Here is an 18,750-nt window from a genome sequence, read left to right on the forward strand (position 1 = left end):
CATGCAACACTTATGGACCGTTAAACAGCATTGGTAAGGTAGGGGATGGGCATCACACACACCATGCTCAACTACTCTAAAAAGCTGCATATTACCATCTTTGCATCTTCATATTACTACTTGTTATTAGTTTTCACTGAATGCAAAATATGTATTAGTCTAAGATATGGTTCTTGATTAATAAACAGCGAAGCAAAACTGAAATGAAAGCAGAAGCATTCCCCTTAATAATACCATTGTAGCAGGTGTTGTTGTTTAAATCCAAATCCACTAAAATTAGCTATTTGAGATGAGCTAAGCAATCCCCTTCAAATGCACATCTCATTAACTCACACAGTTGTATAGATAACTTCAAAAGCAGGTCCTCCTACTGGAGAAAGTGATTGTGACTCTTTAGCATCATAAATTAAGCATGGACTTGGCTACAGCAGAGCAGTTCTAATGAGTAAAGTACAAACTGTTCTGCTGTAGCAAAGTTCCATGAGCCAGGCTGCCTCTAAGTCCATTAGTTCTGCATTTATGAGTCTTCTGGAATCCAGCTAGCCAGGACATGGCATCTATAATCTCTCTGTCAGAGGACATAAGGGGAAAGTTGACTTGGTGATTGATGAAGCATTATTTAAGTAGGGGCCCTTTGTTGGTATCACCAGATACAATGGAAAGAACTCTATATGGCAGTGTTATAGGCTTGGGTGGGGTCTTGGGAACACAGACAATTTATGGCAAGTTGGCATGAGAGGGGAATTAGCAGCCAGAGTCTACCATTAAAACCGAGTTAGTTCAAACAGGCAATCAGTTTACCAGATCCTATATAAAATGTAAGATGGAACAAGACTTATCAGTGTAGCTCAAGCATCTCAAGATTTAGTGATATTGGCAGCAGTTCAGCTAGTGTCTCTGAAGACATCTTACCTGAAAGGGGAGGAAAATGTAGTGTCAGATTGGCTGAATCGTCACTTTGCTTCTCAGTGGATCTGCAATGAAATCTGAATGTTTTAAAAAACATAACAATGATTTTGTGCGTGACTTGTACAGACCTTTTTGAAAAAAGAGGCAATACAATGCTTAAAGGCTTCTGTTTGAGGCACCCATGAGTGGAGACTTTGGCTCTTGATTCACCTCCTCCAGTTCCTCTCCACCACAGGGCGCTCAGGAAATATCAGAGGGAGAAGACTCAGGTTGCTCTATTTGCTCCCATCTTGCTAATGAGACCTTGAACCCCACTTGTTACAATTTTGTAGATGTACCTCATTTTCCTCTTCCAGTCAATATCAACACTCTCAACAAGCAGGGAGACCTTCTGTCTCAAGGGTCTTCTTTTCTAGGTATTTAAGGAATTTTTCCTCTTAGTGCGGCTCAAGTAGTTTACATCCAGTATGTTGTCTTCCTTGTCAGTTTTTTGAGTTTCTGGTGATCTATCTTTGACTGAACTATATGTATCAGCATTACAAAACAAGTGGGAAGCTATAGAATCTTTCAGGCATCACACTAATTCTTTCATGTCTACTGATGAATGTGTTTCATGTCTCTTGAGATGCTTCACATAAAGACAACCAGTATATCATATACCAGTTTCATCATGGAATTTACCATCAGTCTTGAAGGCTCCAACAAATTCACCTTTTGATTCCTTTAACAGTCCTAACTTACGAGGCTCCATTTTTATTGCCAATAACTTTATCTGGGAGATTGAGAAAAAAAGAACTTTAGTTATATATGACCCTTTTTTAAAAATAAAATCCTGCTCAAGTAACTCTATGGATCAGGCTGTATTTCTAAGGCTAAATCACATTTTCATTGAAACAAGAAATTGTTCTACCAGTATTTTTTCAACAACCTCAGATCTTAGCATGAGTTAAATATTTAGAGAGACTTAGGGGCCAATTTTGATGTCGGACAGACCTGAGTTTGTCCGACATTGATCTGGAACTGGGACCGACCGACCTCCTGCCGGCAGTCCCAAACCAGCAAGTAGGATGTGACCAAACACTGTTCTGTAGCCATCCTATTCTTTACAATGGGAGCATGCATTCTGAACGCATGAGAATGCTCCCATTGTAATGAGCAAATGTGCAGTTCATCCCTGCACCCAACAGCAGGTACCTCAAGGATGCTCGCCACCGGGTGCAGGGATCAACAGGGGGGCACCCATGGGGGCCCTGCATGGGGGCCCCCAAATTCGGATTCCCACAGCCTTTCGGTGTCGGAAATGCTGGCACAGAAAGGCTGTGGGAATCTGCATCGTAATCCCTCGGGTGGCAAGAGCCGCTCTTGGGATTAGAGGTCCCTTTCCGAAGGATGGCAAAGGCTTTCCAAGCCCATCATAAGCCATTCAGAAATACTGTTTGGATTCATGTCGGGCTGACTCCATCAAAATGAGTCAGCTGAAAATTAATCCAAACAGGAGATTATGATGCGGTAGGAACGGCTCTGACCGAGGGTAAGAGCTGTTTCCTAAGGCATTGTAATCGGCCCTTTTGAGATCTACATCAAGAGGACAGAATCTTTTAGGTATTCTTGTTGATTGCTAATGAATTTGGGGACTATTCCGGAGGGTGCAATTCATTAAACAAATAGCATATGGATAAAATGTGTTATCATTTCTGCCTATTAATATGTAGGTCAGAATGTCCCCTTTGGTATCCAAGGAAGATCAACCAGCAGAGTGGCAGCATCATGGGCAGACACCAGAATAATTTCTCCAGTAGAAATTTGTAGATACTCTACGTGGCTTTCTCTGGATACTTTTCTCAAACTTAACAAATTGGATGTTGTACCTGACCCTTCCTATAACTTTTTGAAAGGTGTACTTGCTTGTGCCTTAAACAATGATAACAAAAAAACATAAAATATTTAACAAACAGAAGTACTTAATTCTAGACTTGATTCCTACTTAGGTACGTAGGTTAGGTTGAAGGTTGGCATACCTCAAGCTACACGGACTGTAATGGGTAATATGGGCAATAATGGCTCGATTACTTAACCAGTAATCTTCATTAACCGTAACTCAAGAATTTCACATCACAGTCTTACTCCTTTACTCCACCACCATTGAAGCTAATGAAGCTATTTCAGAGGTTGGTATACTGAGGTTGTCTAGAAAGGAAGTGCTTGGTTTTATGGGTAATGTAATGGTGAGAGATTAATATTGATGTTCGCCTATAGTTATATAGTGTTAATCATTATTAATAGAAGTATAGCTTGTCTCAGCATTGGAACACTCCTCCAGTTGTAAGGGCTGTGTAAGGAAAACATGGACAAGGAGTAATAAAGATTACTTATAAGTAATCAAGCCATTTCTATTCTCGATTTAATAACAGCAAGAAGCATGTGCCACTGGTAGGTGGAGGCATTACATTAGTGTTGAAGCCAGAATTGAGAACCAAGTCCAACCATCTGGAGCTTGACGCTTTTACTTTAAATCATTTATGTGAATAAACCTTGACTGAGGACTATGAGGAGGGCAGTTAAGTTTTTTATTTGATGAAGGACGAGTTATGATTTATATATATATAAGTTCATTGTAATCTTGTCTTACGGCCCGGCGGGCACAGGTACATGGGGCTGGGACGTCAAGGGGACTCAAGGAAGCCTCAGGACATACATCCAAACAGGAACTAACCACTTGGAGACTCCGCGCCTTTGCCTGCAACAACTATGCCCATTCGGACTTTGGCCTCTCTGCTTTCCCCACAAACACACTCACCTGGGAATGGTGACTTCTGGGAACTGCAGTTTCCATCTGTCTGCAGTAGTCATGTAACCACGTGACTTGGGGCCAAGCTGACTCCCCCCAATGGGAGAGACACAGGATATTCAAAGGTGGGGGTGGAGCAGCACCCTGTCAGCAGCGGCATCCGAAGAAGGCTTTTCAGCCGAAATACATCATGCCCAATTCTGTCCATTAAAAGGTCTTTCAAGTTTCCCCGATGTGGCCTCTAATTTCTTTTTACTGGAGAGGTTTATGAAAGGAGATATATATATATATATATATATATATATATATATATATATATATATATATATATATATATATATATATATATATATATATATATATATATATATATATATATATATATATATATATATATATATATATATATATATATATATATATATCAAAACAGGTAGCCTTAACAGAAGCACTGCCACACGAAGTTTTTCAATGAGCACGTTTATTTGAATCCATTTCACTGCTCGCTTCCCAGAAGATTTCAGAGTCTCCTTCGAACATAAAAGCCTGACGCGTTTCAGGGATGACCCTTTCCTCAGAGGCAATGTTCATGAAGGTCAATCAAACAGTTTCTGGTAGTGTCTACTCAAATAGCTCTCACCTGCCTCTATGGGCGTGTCTCAGGCGCACTGCATCCTGGGCTTTGTAGTACACTGTCCTTTAACCCACAGTGGGGCTGCTTCTTCAACCTTGCAATTTGAAACCAATGTTCTCCCAGTGGAGCGAGGAGGGCACTGGAACCTGACTGGAAGCTCACTTGCAGCAGTGAATTCGTGTCCAAGGCAGCACCACCTACGTTGGTGCTGCGCCTGCCTTCGTTCCATGACTGCAAGCTCCTACCAAAAGCCTGCATGGACCCTCATTCAAGGTGGGACTTGCTTCCCGGCTGGGCAACAGACGAAAATATTCAATCAAAACAGGTAGCCTTAACAGAAGCACTGCCACACGAAGTTTTTCAATGAGCACGTTTATTTGAATCCATTTCACTGCTCGCTTCCCAGCAGATTTCAGAGTCTCGTTCGAACATAAAAGCCTGACACGTTTCAGGGATGACCCTTTCCTCAGAAGCAATGTTCGTGAAGGTCAATCAAACAGTTTCTGGTAGTGTCTACTCAAATAGCTCTCACCTGCCTCTATGGGCGTGTCTCAGGCGCACTGCATCCTGGGCTTTGTAGTACACTGTCCTTTAACCCACAGTGGGGCTGCTTCTTCAACCTTGCAATTTGAAACCAATGTTTCAAATAATTGTGCTCATTGAAAATCTTCGTGTGGCAGAGCTTCTGTTAAGGCTACCTGTTTTGATTGAATATATATATATACATAACTCCCTAGCAGCGATAGTCTTTCTACACTTATGTCTTTCACGTGGTACAGGAAGTTACCACCAGGGGGTGGTAACCTACACAGGTGACATGCATTTAAAAACGGCTTGTGATTGTTTTATTCTTTGCATAGCAGCGTGAGCAAGGGCATCCGTGTCCGAAACGCGTCGCTGATGTATGGCTGAGCGAACTGCAAGAAAATAAAAACACTATTTGCCTGCCAATTCGGTGGTTCGTCTCTTCCTTCCTGTGGTTGGCGTGGAGGCTGTGTCCGCATACGCAGAGCTAGAGTGAGGAAATCGAGTGTTCTCACATATATATATATATATATATATATATATATATATATATATATATATATATATATATATATATATATTATCTACTGGCGGTCACCAGTAGATAGTTATAGCTAGGACCTACTATCCATAGGAAATCCGCAACATTCTATTGGCAATAACTTTTGCGTCGATTGATTGTCCAGCTCAGTTCCGCCCCTTCCCCGAAAGTTTGGGGGTGATTGGTCAAGAGGGGGCTGAGAAATGAGGAGGGTCCCAAAACATGTTTTCCCCATGCAATTTCCCACAGAACCTTTAGACACGGCTACAGCCTGAACAGCTGAACAGAATTGCACCAAATATGGCAGAGAGGTAGTTCTCAGTTCCGACTTGTGCCTTTTGCTATATGGTGTCAATCTGTACAGTAGTTTCGGAGAAAATTAGGGTTAAAGTCATTTATATATCTATGGGTGTTTCCGCGGATTGTGCGAGGATTGGCATCGTAGTATAAGTGCACCGTCCTGATCACACGCTCAATTCTAATTGGTTGTCAAGCGGTTGTAAACATTCGAAACCAGGAACTGTTGGCAGCCATTTTGTGCCTCGGTAGAAGCGAGGGTGCAGCAGTCTGTGAAATATGTGTGCAAAACGTGAACAGGGGCAGGGTAGACACACCCCAACCCCCTAGGCCGGCTCAGGGGGTCCCATAGGGACCCATAGGGCAATAACAGTAGGAAAATATATATATATTTTTTTAAAGTCACAGGATGTGCATAGGATCCGCGCATTTTGCCGCCGAAAAAAAAGGACGTATTTTTGAGATATACATCAAGCTCATGTGTTTAGATCTTGGGTGGCTCTAAAAAGAGCCCTTGTGTTTATTGAGAGATTTTAGTACCTACAAGTAAGTACCGATGCAGAGAATAAAGTTCATGATGCAGACAATAAAGTTCATTATCTGTAAAATGTACAGCATCTCTCCTATAGATGCCATGCATATTGAAACGCAGATTGTTGTGGTAAATGGACCCCATTCTATAGTCTCTTTGGCTCAAGAAAATATAGTTGTGTCCCACAATTCACACTCTAAGCATCTTGAAAGGAGTTCTCGATGCACTCAGATGGTCTCTGTAAATGAAATGGCAGTTTGAAAAGTAAGATTTTTCTAAAATGGTGGATAAGATGCTGTGTTGAAAAACAGAAAAGAAATGATTGGTTGTTTGACAACATTCTACACTGAAAACTAGAGTACATGTTTCTGTTTTTTAAAAGCATGATTCTTATTGGTTATCCGGGCCAGCGGACACTTCCTCCGGCCCGGAGGATGCGGAAAAACCGCAATCCTAATCTGCCCACAAGTTGCTAATGGTGTTGTAGTTTAAAAGTTTTCCATAGGAACAGTTAGTTGTAGCAATAGACTCTGGTAAAGTTCTGGTAAAGAGTTAGCCTCAGAATTATACTTCAAATTATAAATATCATTTCTATTGTGGACTGCTACCCCCACAAAAAAAGGCTTTTTTTAATTAACTTTTATTAAAACAATAAATAACTGGAAACATAACAAAAAGATAACAATCCAATAAATAACTAGAACTATAACTTTAATACAACAATATAATAAACAACATTATAATAAACAACATGTGATATGGACTCCAATAGAAGTATGGTAGGTAATCTACAAAACAAAAAAGAAAATTAGTGTTTAAAATTAGACCAATGTGACTAAATGAGGTGAAACATTACAAGTCAAAGTAACGCTTGACGATATTTCCTTTTTTTTAACGTGTGCAGTGTGCCTGATACATTTCACTTGTCTTATAGGCTTGCGTTAAAGCAGTGTCTCTATAGAAGTTCCTACTCCTTCATATTTACATTACAGATCAACAGATCTTTAAAATGATTCAGAGATGATACAGAATTAGGTGAGAGATCAAGTCATTATGCAGGACAATATTCTTAAGGGCTTATTTACAAAACTCTTGCGCCACTTTTGTGTTACTTTTCTCATGTTGAAAGTGACGCAAAAGTGGCGCAAGTGGTTTGTAAATAAGCTCTTTAATTTCTAATGTATTTAATCGGAGGTATTGTATATCTAGGCCGCTCTGCTTACTTTGTGTAAACACTGTGACCAACAGAGTTCACAACTTTAACTTAGCTTTGGTTCTACACATCAGAGTGGACAGCAGGGTCCATATCTTTAAAAGAAAAAGAGAAACAATGTGAGAGAGAGTGACAGAGAGAAAGATAGAAAAAACAACATTAAAACTGTGAGAGAGAGAAAGTTATAGATGGAGCAGATTTACAAACCCAGCCTCCAACACCCACGGACCTTCTTCCCTGTTGTTGCCACCTCCTTTGCTATGCCTTATCAATCAAAACTCTTCACTTGACCTTGGGTGTACCCGCCCTCAAAACGGTTCCACTGGCCATTGTACATGCAGATTTTGGTCCACCCATTTTATCCATTTATGCACTATAACGTCCTACCTCTGTTCTTGATCTTCTACTTTCTCCTTTCAAATTCTCTTGGAAAGATCTTATCAAGCCTTCTAGAGAAAAAGTAAGAAGGCTGGGAAACCATTTTATATGTGAGTTCTGTATGTCATCCTAATACCCAATTATCTAATTTTATGCTTGCTACCTTTCTGTAATGCACTTAAGTTAGTGTTCATTCTTGTATGGCTTTGTGCGTTATGACAATATTGAATGTTTTGAAATTAATTTCCACAAGTCTTAAAAAAGGTGAATGCACAAAAAGTTATTTGCCGCATATGCAAGACTGCTTTCAAGAGGAGACCCCAATAAAAGTACTGGTGTGGAACAGCAAGTATGTGGAAGCACTTGCAGACCGAGCATGCGGTCAACTTTGCAAGGGAAGAGTTAAGGAGGTTGAGAGAGGTTCTTCCTGCTTCATGAGATGGCCCAGGTACCAGTGGAGCAACACCGTCAACCTCTACTGCGCAGCCTAATATTCGTCCCCAATTTGGAACCCTTTAAGAGAAAAAGTAAGAACATAAAGTAATGTATCTTTTTGGAAGTATCATTACCAGCATGCAAAAAACACCACAATTGTAGCTGTCCTGTTATCTTTGGTTAGATTCTATCACTAACTGCCATTGGTCATATTCGGGACACTTCAATATCTGTAGGAAAACCTTTTAGAGATATAAAAATGGTAATGTTAAATATTTCGCTTTCATTCAACATGCCGAGATTATAAATTGTACGCAAAGGCAGTTTGCTAGCATTATTGACTATTTTTACAAGCTTTTTTTGCATATCGGCAATACGGTACCTTCCAGTAAACTTATGCTCCAAAATGCCTCCTTTTCTTGTTGTTCGCTTGCAATTTGTCAGAAGTACTAACTCTCCTTCTCTGAAGGTGTACAGCTTATATATTAGTATGTTCATCTAAATCATTTGTCTGTGGGTGGTAGGTTGCACTTACAGAACGTTTTATTTGTAAAAGCTTGGATAACTCTCAATTATCCTAAAAAAAATAGGTATAATTATATTTGGCAAGCAAAATAGGAAATAGCATTGCATTATACAAATTTTAGGACGACATTGGTCTCTTACTTCATTTTCAAACTCCTAGCCTTGATCTGATAGAACCCTTTTTGGACTTTTATGATCTAGAAATTGAGAAATAAACATCAAGGAAAATTGAAAGACATGTCTTCAAATAAAAAAATTCAAAACAACATTTTCATTTTGTATCTCAAGTGCAGGCTGAAAATGTGTAACGAGCATTTAAATGAGAAACATATGGGTTTCAGAAAAAAAGTCTATAAGACTATCACAATGGAGATTTACATTTTATAAAAATATTTATAGAAGCAAGAAAAATTGTAACTCACACATTGTTCAATTTCACATGACATATTTGGCCGATAAAATCATGAGGACATGCTTTTTTTCGTTTTGACGATACTAGAATGCCAACTAATTCTACCAAAACATGACAACAGCACAGTTATCTGTCTGCAAACACATTAAATACACAAATGCTTATCTCAGAATGCTTTTCTATCATGAAATGTCAAAGTAAAACCTGATAACTCCATTAGGTCCATTGCAATTTTCTGCTGATAGCATATGGAGAGCAGTTAGTGGATCTGGTGTGTCGAGTTGTTGACCACCACCTGGGATAGTGCATGGGCAGGAATAAACAGCTTGTGGCAACCAATACGTCCCATGGTTGAGACATCTGTATAATGAGCTAGAACAGGGGGCAAATTGAGTTTAACGTTTTTAAAAAAGATGGAGAGCGTGCTAAATACAACATTGACCAATCGATTATATTTGCACTGCATGGGGAGGAAGCAACACGTGGCGCACTACTTAAAAAATGAAAGGCGGCAGGATTAAGTGATTCGCCCAGAACATCAGCTACCAAGGCAAGTTATTCGACATATAAGAGCTGGAAACCGGGCTAAAATACACTATTGCCGAAAACATTACTTTTGCAATGCACGGGGCACGTGACGCACTACTTACATGAGAAAAACTACATCCCATAAACTTGAACAGCACGTAACACACTGCTGCGGCGACGGCCACGTGGCGCTTGGCAAATTAAAGAAATGTGTAAAAAGAAATCAGGTTTAACGTTATTAAAAACATGGAGAGCGTGCTAAAATATAACATTGACCAATCGATTACATGTGCAGTACATGGGGAGGAAGCAACACGTTGCACACTACTTAAAAAATGAAAGGCGGTAAGATTAAGTGATTTGCCAAGAAACATCGGCTAACAAGGCAAGTTATTCGACGTATAAGAGCTGGAAACCGTGCTAAAATGCACTATTGCTGAAAACATTACTTTTGCAATGCATGGGGTACGTGACGCACTACTTACACGAAAAAAAACTACATTGCATTAACTTGAACAGCACGTAGCTCACTGCTGCGGGAACGGCCACGTGGTGCTTGGCGAATTAAAGAAACACAGCAGGATTAAGTGATTTGCACAGAAACAAAGGTTACGAAGTCAACTTTAACGATATAAAAAGGCAGGAAAGCGTGCTTAAAAACAACATTGCCAAATCGAACAAAAATTTGCATTTACGCTTTACTTAAAGATTGTTCAGATTAATTAACTTAATTATCCTTAAAAAAAGTGCTCACCTACAAAGAAGTGGATACGAACACTATCAATGGCTGTGACTGCGGAATAAGAAAAGTTTGAGAAATTTGGAAGGTTATAAATGCTTTGCAGAACGATGATTGGTTGAGCATGTCACGGGGTGTGAGAGCTGTGATTGGTCATGTTGTAATTGAGCATGCGCAAATAAAATGAAATTCGTTAGGGATACACGGCCAGATGGTGGGACGTATTGTGCGCATGCACAACATTAACACTCGTGCGCTACCACAAACATGCATATGCAAAGTGAAGGCAACTCCTAGGGGATAGGCACACAGATGGGGTTCGGATATTGATAGAACGCAGGTGGGACCATGGGGGGATTGGAGATCCCCCCACGGTCCCCAATGGTGAGGGACAGCCCTGGGGGATTGGCTGCCCGCGGCAAAAAAAAAGTCTGTCCCCGGGGAATGGGCTTTCTGGGGCCTTGAAGAGGCCTCAGGAGGGGGGCTATACAGTCCTCCTCCATAAAAAACAAAAAAAAAAATTGCCCATGCCCCGGGGGATGGGGTCCTCGGTGTTCGGAATTGGCCACTGGAGGGGGGCCACGCGGATTTCTTCCCATAAAAAAATTTATACGGATGCTGCGCGCATTGTATCGTACCATGAGTGCACCCTTCCGATCATGCGCCAAATGCTAATTGACTGTCAAGTGGTTGTCAACATTTGAAACTAGAAACTGTTGGCAGTCATTTTGTGGCTCGGTAGAAGCGAGGCTGAGTAAGTCAGTGGAATATGTGTTCAAAACAGAGAATGGGGGTAGGGTAGAAATAATTTTACCCTGTAGACCCCAAGGGCCCACATTTCTTTTTTTTTTTTAAACAACCAGGATGCGTGTAGGGTGCGTGGACTGTGCCTTAAAATAAATAAAAGAAAAAGGAGGTTTTTTTAAATAATTTGTCTCCGGGGGATTGAATTCCGGGGGCAAAATTATTACATTTTATGTGGGGCCCAGAGGGGTCCCCCAACCTCTGGGATCGTCAGTGCCCGGGGCTAGAAAGAAAAAAAAATGTTGGGGGAGGGGTCAAAGATCCTGAAAGCCGCGGGGTCCATCACCCGTTGGGGGTTAATGTATTGTGTACTCACCTACTGGAGTACTTGAGGGCCCCGTTACTCACTGGGGCTACAAAAAAAAGTATGGCTACAGAGGGGTGGCTGTAAGGTCTCCAAAGCCCCTGGGACCACCACTCACCGGGGCTTTATGTATTGTGGGAGGGCTAGTTCCTGCAGTGTCCCGGGGTGTCCATCCCTCCCTTCCATAGCAAGGAAATCTGTTCTCTCTTTCAAAATCAAAATCAGATTGCTTCTCCACATGGGTGTTGTATGTTAGTTGCTCGTGATGTGGAAAAGTAATGCCAAGTCCCAAACGCATACAAGTTGTGCATCAAAGGCGCCTGAGTCGCGTACCGTACAGATTATGAGTCGTGCATCCAGCGGGTGCACACCAGACTTTTTTACCATAAAAAATAGCCCCTATTAGTAATTTCTAATATCTCTGGGGACCCTATCCCCCGGGTCTTATAACAAATGTTGGTGATCATGACGGGAACTACAATGCCCCCACGGTCCCGCCGGCTTCCTGCATTCTTCGGGAGTTGGCATTGCTTTTCCGCAAGGGGAGATGCTAACATGTATGTGGAAATGCAATCTGCTTTTTATTGTGAAAGTGAGTACATATTTCTCTGCTTTGTCTTTCAAAATGCAAACTAAGTCTGCTATGGGAGGGCGGGAGCCGTGAGATTCCCGCCCTCTGAAAGAAAACAGCAGTGTGTCGGCTGTAGGCACCCCGGGACACTGCATGAGATGGCCATCGGGCATTACGGTCTGCGGGGTTCTCGAGGCCTCTAGGAATAGGGTCACACAGTCTGTCTCTCACAAATACACAAATTGCCGGGGGTGGTGGTTCCCGGGGCTTGAGGGGGTTTTTGAGGACCCCACACTTCTAATTTTGTTGGGGGGGGGCCTTGGACGCAAAAGTGGTGCAAGGGGGTTGTACACAGTGTTTTGTTTTAGTTTGCTTTCCTTTTTGGTCTTGTAGAGGATCCCGGGTTAATATAACGGTTTTTGTACAGCCTCGCCTTTTTTATTGATACGGTCACGTGTGTAGTGATGGATGCGGTGGATGGGTGTGGTGTGGGTGTATTCCAGTCATGAGGGAGTGTGTGTGTACCGTTCTGACAACTAGACCTGCAAGTAAGAATTCACTACAATAAAATCTGGGCAATGTTTCGTTGTTATGTTTTCCTGGAAGCGTAAGTGGAGTGGGCTGGCCTGACGTATGCTAGAGCTGAGCAAGGCTCTGAACCATGATCCCAGAGCTATGGACGTGGTCTCATTGTGAGCTATATGAGAAATCAAGTGATTCGGGTGTCCGTTTTGTAGTACTGACGTCACCCGGGTCTTAAAATGAAATGTGTCATTATATCTGTAAAGTCCCACAACTTGGCCAACATATGGAAAGGGGCGACCACTCGGTCCCCCCGAACGTATGGCAGAGTGCCTCGATCCCCCCGGGAACACATTTTTGGGCGGGAGGCGCGTCTCGGCTGGTATGCCCGAAGCGGCGTAGCCGGGGCGCGCTTTTTCCCGCCCTTGAGTGGGCTGGCCTAGACACGGACGCCGCCGGCCACGCCCTCGGGGCAGGCAGGGGCGGGTTTACGCCCGCCCTGAAGATGGATAAAAAGAGACGCAAGACCAGAAGACATCCTCTTGTTCCTGTGCTCTGAAGCTGCACCTCCCCGCTGCACGTGAGCTCGAGACGGAACGAAGAGCCAATTTTGAGCGTTTTAATCGTTCTTGTTTGTTTTTCAGTTACTTTGTTGGAGAATGCCGAAGAAGGTTGGAAAGCGCATGAATACCGACCAGATGCTGCGTGTTCTCATGAAGGAGATGTCCGAGCTAAGGAAGCGGGTGGACATGAATGAGGAAAGGGGTCCAAAACGTCCTTTGGCGGGAGCAGCCCCGGGAGGGAAAAACAAGAGGCCCAGGAGGGGGGCAGCGGGAGAGGAGATCCCCGGTCCCAGTGCTCCGCTCGAGGCTCCAACTCCCGTGCCAGAGGAGGGGAATCCGATCACCCCCGTGTCCGAGGATGATATGCCGCCCGAGTTGGCAGCACAATTGGCAGCGTGGTTGGGAAAAGGTAACGAGGGCGCCACGGCTGTCGAAGCGCAGGAGCTGATTAAGCAATTGCGTGAGAAGCGGGAAGCAGCCAAGGTGCCCGTGCCGGCTGCAGTGGGGGACAAGACACCAGGGACGGTTGCGACCACAGAGGCAGCGTCAGGTGCAGGTAAGCGGCCATTGCCGATCGCGAGGGATGAGTCAACACCCTCTCGGAGAGAAAAGTTGGGGCAACATGTTCCTTTGGCAATTAAGGAAAAGATTTGGGCGGGGGAGTATGTGAACATTTTTTCGTTACTTGTTGATCATTATGAGGTGGAGCATGTAAAGAGTCAGAAGGACCTAATGCATCCGAGTGTTTGGCGCGCAAAAATGGCCGCCTTTAAAGTGAATGAGAATATCGCCAATTGGGGCAATGCCTGGGGAATCTTTACATCAATCCTGGGCGAACGTAGGCCTGAGTTGCTTTCCGAGTTCCCAATTTACCAATCACGAATCATGGGGTACTCGACATCGCATCAGGGGAATCATTGGTTTTGTTACGATAATATGTTCAGAAAGGAAAAGGAGCATAATAAAAGTTTAACCTGGGATTGTTATGATGCCTTGACCTGGGATAAAATGAAGGAGTCAGGGATGTTAAAAATGCCATTGGTGGGAAGTAATGTGGGTGAATCCTCCCGACAATATGCGGGGACGCCCTTTCGATCAGGTTCGGGGGCCGACGATCACTCGAAACCTACCGGCAATACCGGAAGAAAGGGTTTCTGTTTTAATTACAACAGAGGAAAATGTACGAGACCGCAGGGATCGTGTAAATTCAAACATGAATGTAGTGGTTGTGGGTCGTCCCATCCTGAGGCCTCGTGCAGAGCCAGAACGGGTGATAACGGGGGGAGAGGAGGTGCCAAACAGGTCTAATATAGTCCGAGGGGCGCCTTTACCCACTCCCATTGATACCCTGGCAATGATCCCTTGGCTCAGTGATTACCCGGATCGTACTTCTGCTGGGGTGCTGCGAAACGGTTTTTCGTATGGTTTCCGCATCCCGGTAGGGGACTTTCAGGGTGTGGATAAGTGTAAAAACCAACTTTCCGTCCTGCAGCATACAACCGTAGTACAGGAAAAGATCCGAAAAGAGGTGACTCGAGGTCGGGTCGCTGGCCCGTTTAGTGTACCCCCAGTCCAGAATTTTGTTTGTTCTCCCTTAGGGGTAGTCCCCAAGAAAGACCCTGGAGAGTTCCGACTAATTCATAACTTATCAGCTCCACGAGGTCTTTCCGTAAATGAGGCAATCGATCCAGAAGTGTGTTCGGTGCGGTACGCATCCTTCGATGAGGCCGTAGCCATTTTGAATCGCCTGGGGCCCGGGGCGCTGATGGCGAAGTCAGATATCGAGTCAGCGTTCCGATTGCTCCCGGTACACCCAGACGACCAGCGTCTCCTAGGTTTCATGTTTCAGGGTTGTTATTACATGGATAGGTGTATGCCAATGGGGTGTTCTATATCCTGTGCTTATTTCGAGAAATTCAGTTGTTTTCTACAATGGGTTTTCACAAAGAAAACGGGTTTCCAAGATGTAATGCACTACCTTGATGATTTCTTATTTCTTGGGGCAGCCGGGGGTCTTGAATGTGGCCGGGCCTTGGCCGAATTTTGTGTGTTGATGAAACAGTTAGGCGTGCCATTGGCGCCGGGTAAAACAGTGGGTCCTACGACTTGCCTCGAGTTTCTGGGGATCGAGTTGGACTCCATTGAGGGGTGTTTCCGTTTGCCAGCCGAGAAAGTGTTGAAGTTCAGGGCTGCGCTGCAACTGTGTATAAATGCATCAAAAGTTACGCTGCAACAATTACAGCGAGTGGTGGGACAGTTGAATTTTGCCCTGAGGGTGATACCAATGGCCCGCCCCTTTTCCCGTTCAATTGCCCAAGCGATGGTCGGCCTTAAAGAAGGCCATCATCGCACGAGACTATCGGCCGAGATCCGCCAGGACATGCGTATTTGGTTAGCATTCTTGGCGGATTTCAATGGTAGAATCGTCTGGAACAAACCAGCCGTGTCTTCTGAGGAGCTGGGGCTATGGACAGATTCGGCGGGAAGCATAGGTTTTGGCGCCATTTTCGGCACAAAATGGTCGGCACAAAGATGGCCGACTTGGTGGCATGAGAAGGGTCTGACGAGTAATATTGCTTTCCTCGAACTGTTTCCCATCTTGGTGGCCTTGAGAACATGGCCCGATGGGTTCAAGAATCACTCGGTCATATTTTGGTCGGACAATATGACTGTGGTCGAGTGCATCAATAGTCAGGCAGCACGTTGTAAACTGATCTTAAGACTGCTTAAAGAAATTGTTTTACTATGTATGCAATTGAACGTGCTATTCAGAGCAAAACACGTGCCAGGGGTGATGAATCAGGCAGCTGACGCACTGTCTCGTTTTCAAATGCAGGCTTTTTCGGGTTTCCTTCCCTCAGCGGACCCGGAGCCGGCACCCTTTACCGAAGCTCTCTGGTCTCTCGGTGCCCCGAACTTCGTCACCTCGTGGGAGAGAGTCTAGCACCAAGGACGAGGAAGGCATATGAAGGGGCGTTTCGGGCCTATTTAGCCTTTTTGGGGAGTGATAGAGAGCGACTTTGGGGTCATGAGGAATGGGTGGTGAATTTCCTGATGTCCTTACGTAGGGCTGGGAAATCGGTGGCTACGGCCCAGAGGCATCGTGCTGCCATTTCCTTTGTTGCCAGAGCACACGCTATCCAGGACCCAACAGCGTCCTTCGTTGTACAGAAAGCGCTGCGTGGGTGGCAACGCCTTGAGGGTCGCAGAGTAGATGAAAGGCGCCCGATAGGTTTGGATAGATTGTCCCAGTTGTTGGCTACACTTCCTGCCACATGTTCATCTCAGTTTGAGGCAGTGCTGTTCCGAGCCGCGTTTACGCTAGCATTTCACGGAGCAATGCGGGTAGGCGAACTAGTTGCAAGGAACAAACTGGATGTGGCGGGGGGTTTGTGCCGGGAACACGTTCAGATCAGGGGAGAAACAATGACTGTCTCCTTTGTAAGGTCTAAGACTGACCAGGATGGGATGGGTGACTGCGTCATCATACGCAGGATTCCTGGGTCCTCCATATGTCCGGTAAAGTGTTTAGAGGATTACCTAGCACGAAGGGTGGCATCATGGGGGGGGACTTTGTTAAGACACGCGGACGCCACCCCACTGACGAAATTTCAGTTTCAGCGGGTGCTTGCGATGTCAGTTGCCGCTGCGGGCTTGAACCCGGGCGAATTTGGGACCCATTCCTTTCGGATAGGGGCTGCTACGGAAGCTACAGCCAGGGGTCTTAATGTTGAGCAAGTGAAACGAATGGGGCGTTGGTCCTCCAATTGTTATAAAAGATATGTGCGGTTGCACATGTTGTGAAGCTGTAATTATGTACTCTGTACTCACGCTTCTTGTTTTTGTTTGGTTTCAGTTACGCAAGCCTACGAGGCGGGGCGGACTATGCAGTCGACCTTACACCGGGCCAGCGGTCAGACATCACCGGCTGTGAAAAAGGAGGTGTGGGTCGTGGGCCACTCATACGTGAGGCGTGCCGCAGACGTATTCAAAGCAGGTGACATGATTCACGTAGCTGGGGAATACGGGTACAGGATGTCCTTCTACGGAAGGGGCGGTCTCTGTATTGACCAGTTTCAAACATTTTTTGAGGGTTTGTTAGGGCGGACAAGGTCACCGCCGTCTATAGTTATAGTGCATGTTGGGGGCAATGATTTGGTCACCATCGGTAGACGACTACTCCTGGAGGCAATGCTTTCCACTGTAAGTTGGTTGGCGAGGAGAGTTCCGGGGTGCACGATTGCATGGTCCCATTTGATTCCACGAAAGGTGTGGCGGGGGGCTATCTCTATACCTGCTTTGAATCACTCTGTTAGGAAGCTTAACAATAAAGTGAGTAGGTTGTTCCGTTCCAGGACATTGCATTCTATTTCTCATAGCTGTATTAATGATGACAGGATGTATTCGGGGGATGGTGTGCATTTGTCTTGGGAGGGGAATGAGTTGTTCTTAGGAGACTTCTTAGCATGGTTGAAATCTTTGAAACATGACCTTTAGGTAGGAGTTTTGTGGGGGGTCCGGATAGCCGGTCAACTATCCGGCCTGTGGCGGTAAGGTCATGATCGGTGAGCACTAATTGGAAGATCCCTATGAGTGGGCGTCACCCAACACGGATGGGAGCGCTCGGGGGAGGTGGCCTTTGGCCCCTCAACGGGGAGGCGGTCCCTTCTAAGGATGGGTCGCCGGAAGAAGAGGAAAGGCGGTCAAGGCCCCTTCCTGTGTAGGAGGGGTTACAGCCCCCTCCTGGGGAATTTCCCGGGGCCAGTGACATCTGCGACGGCAGATGCGGTAAGTTGTGTGGGGTTGGGGGGAGGTCTACGATACCTTCTAGATACCTCACACGAGTCTTCGAACGACCTTTAACTGGCGTCGAGTTGATAAGTGCCCCCGTCAAGACAAGGGAAATTGTAGTAGTTGCACGTGAGTACGCCTCAGTGCTGTCGCCCCTCCCAAGTGGGGGGGGTATGTCTGGTTAGGGATCTTGACACCGGTTACGACCTTGCCATTGGCCCTTAAACGTTAGGATGTACAATTTCAATATTTCAAGTAAATGTTTTGTAGGATGTTAGATCGGCTAGGAGAACCTCTGTATTAGAGAATCTGTTAAGGTTAGCCAAACATCGCAGTGTGGTATGAAATTGTACATTAACGTTTAAATGTTCTAATTTTTTGTTTTTTAATAAATACGGCCGGGAGGGTCACTCCCTCCCACTTCCAAAAACTTCAAGAACCGTTTCCGGTTTCCCTCATTTGGGGATTGTGTTGAGAGGGGGTGGCGGGTATCTCAGCCATATGGAAAGGGGCGACCACTCGGTCCCCCCGAACGTATGGCAGAGTGCCTCGATCCCCCCGGGAAGACATTTTTGGGCGGGAGGCGCGTCTCGGCTGGTATGCCCGAAGCGGCGTAGCCGGGGCGCGCTTTTTCCCGCCCTTGAGTGGGCTGGCCTAGACACGGACGCCGCCGGCCACGCCCTCGGGGCAGGCAGGGGCGGGTTTACGCCCGCCCTGAAGATGGATAAAAAGAGACGCA

Source organism: Lissotriton vulgaris, chromosome 9 (assembly GCF_964263255.1).
Source record: "Lissotriton vulgaris chromosome 9, aLisVul1.2, whole genome shotgun sequence".
NCBI lineage: Eukaryota > Metazoa > Chordata > Amphibia > Caudata > Salamandridae > Lissotriton > Lissotriton vulgaris.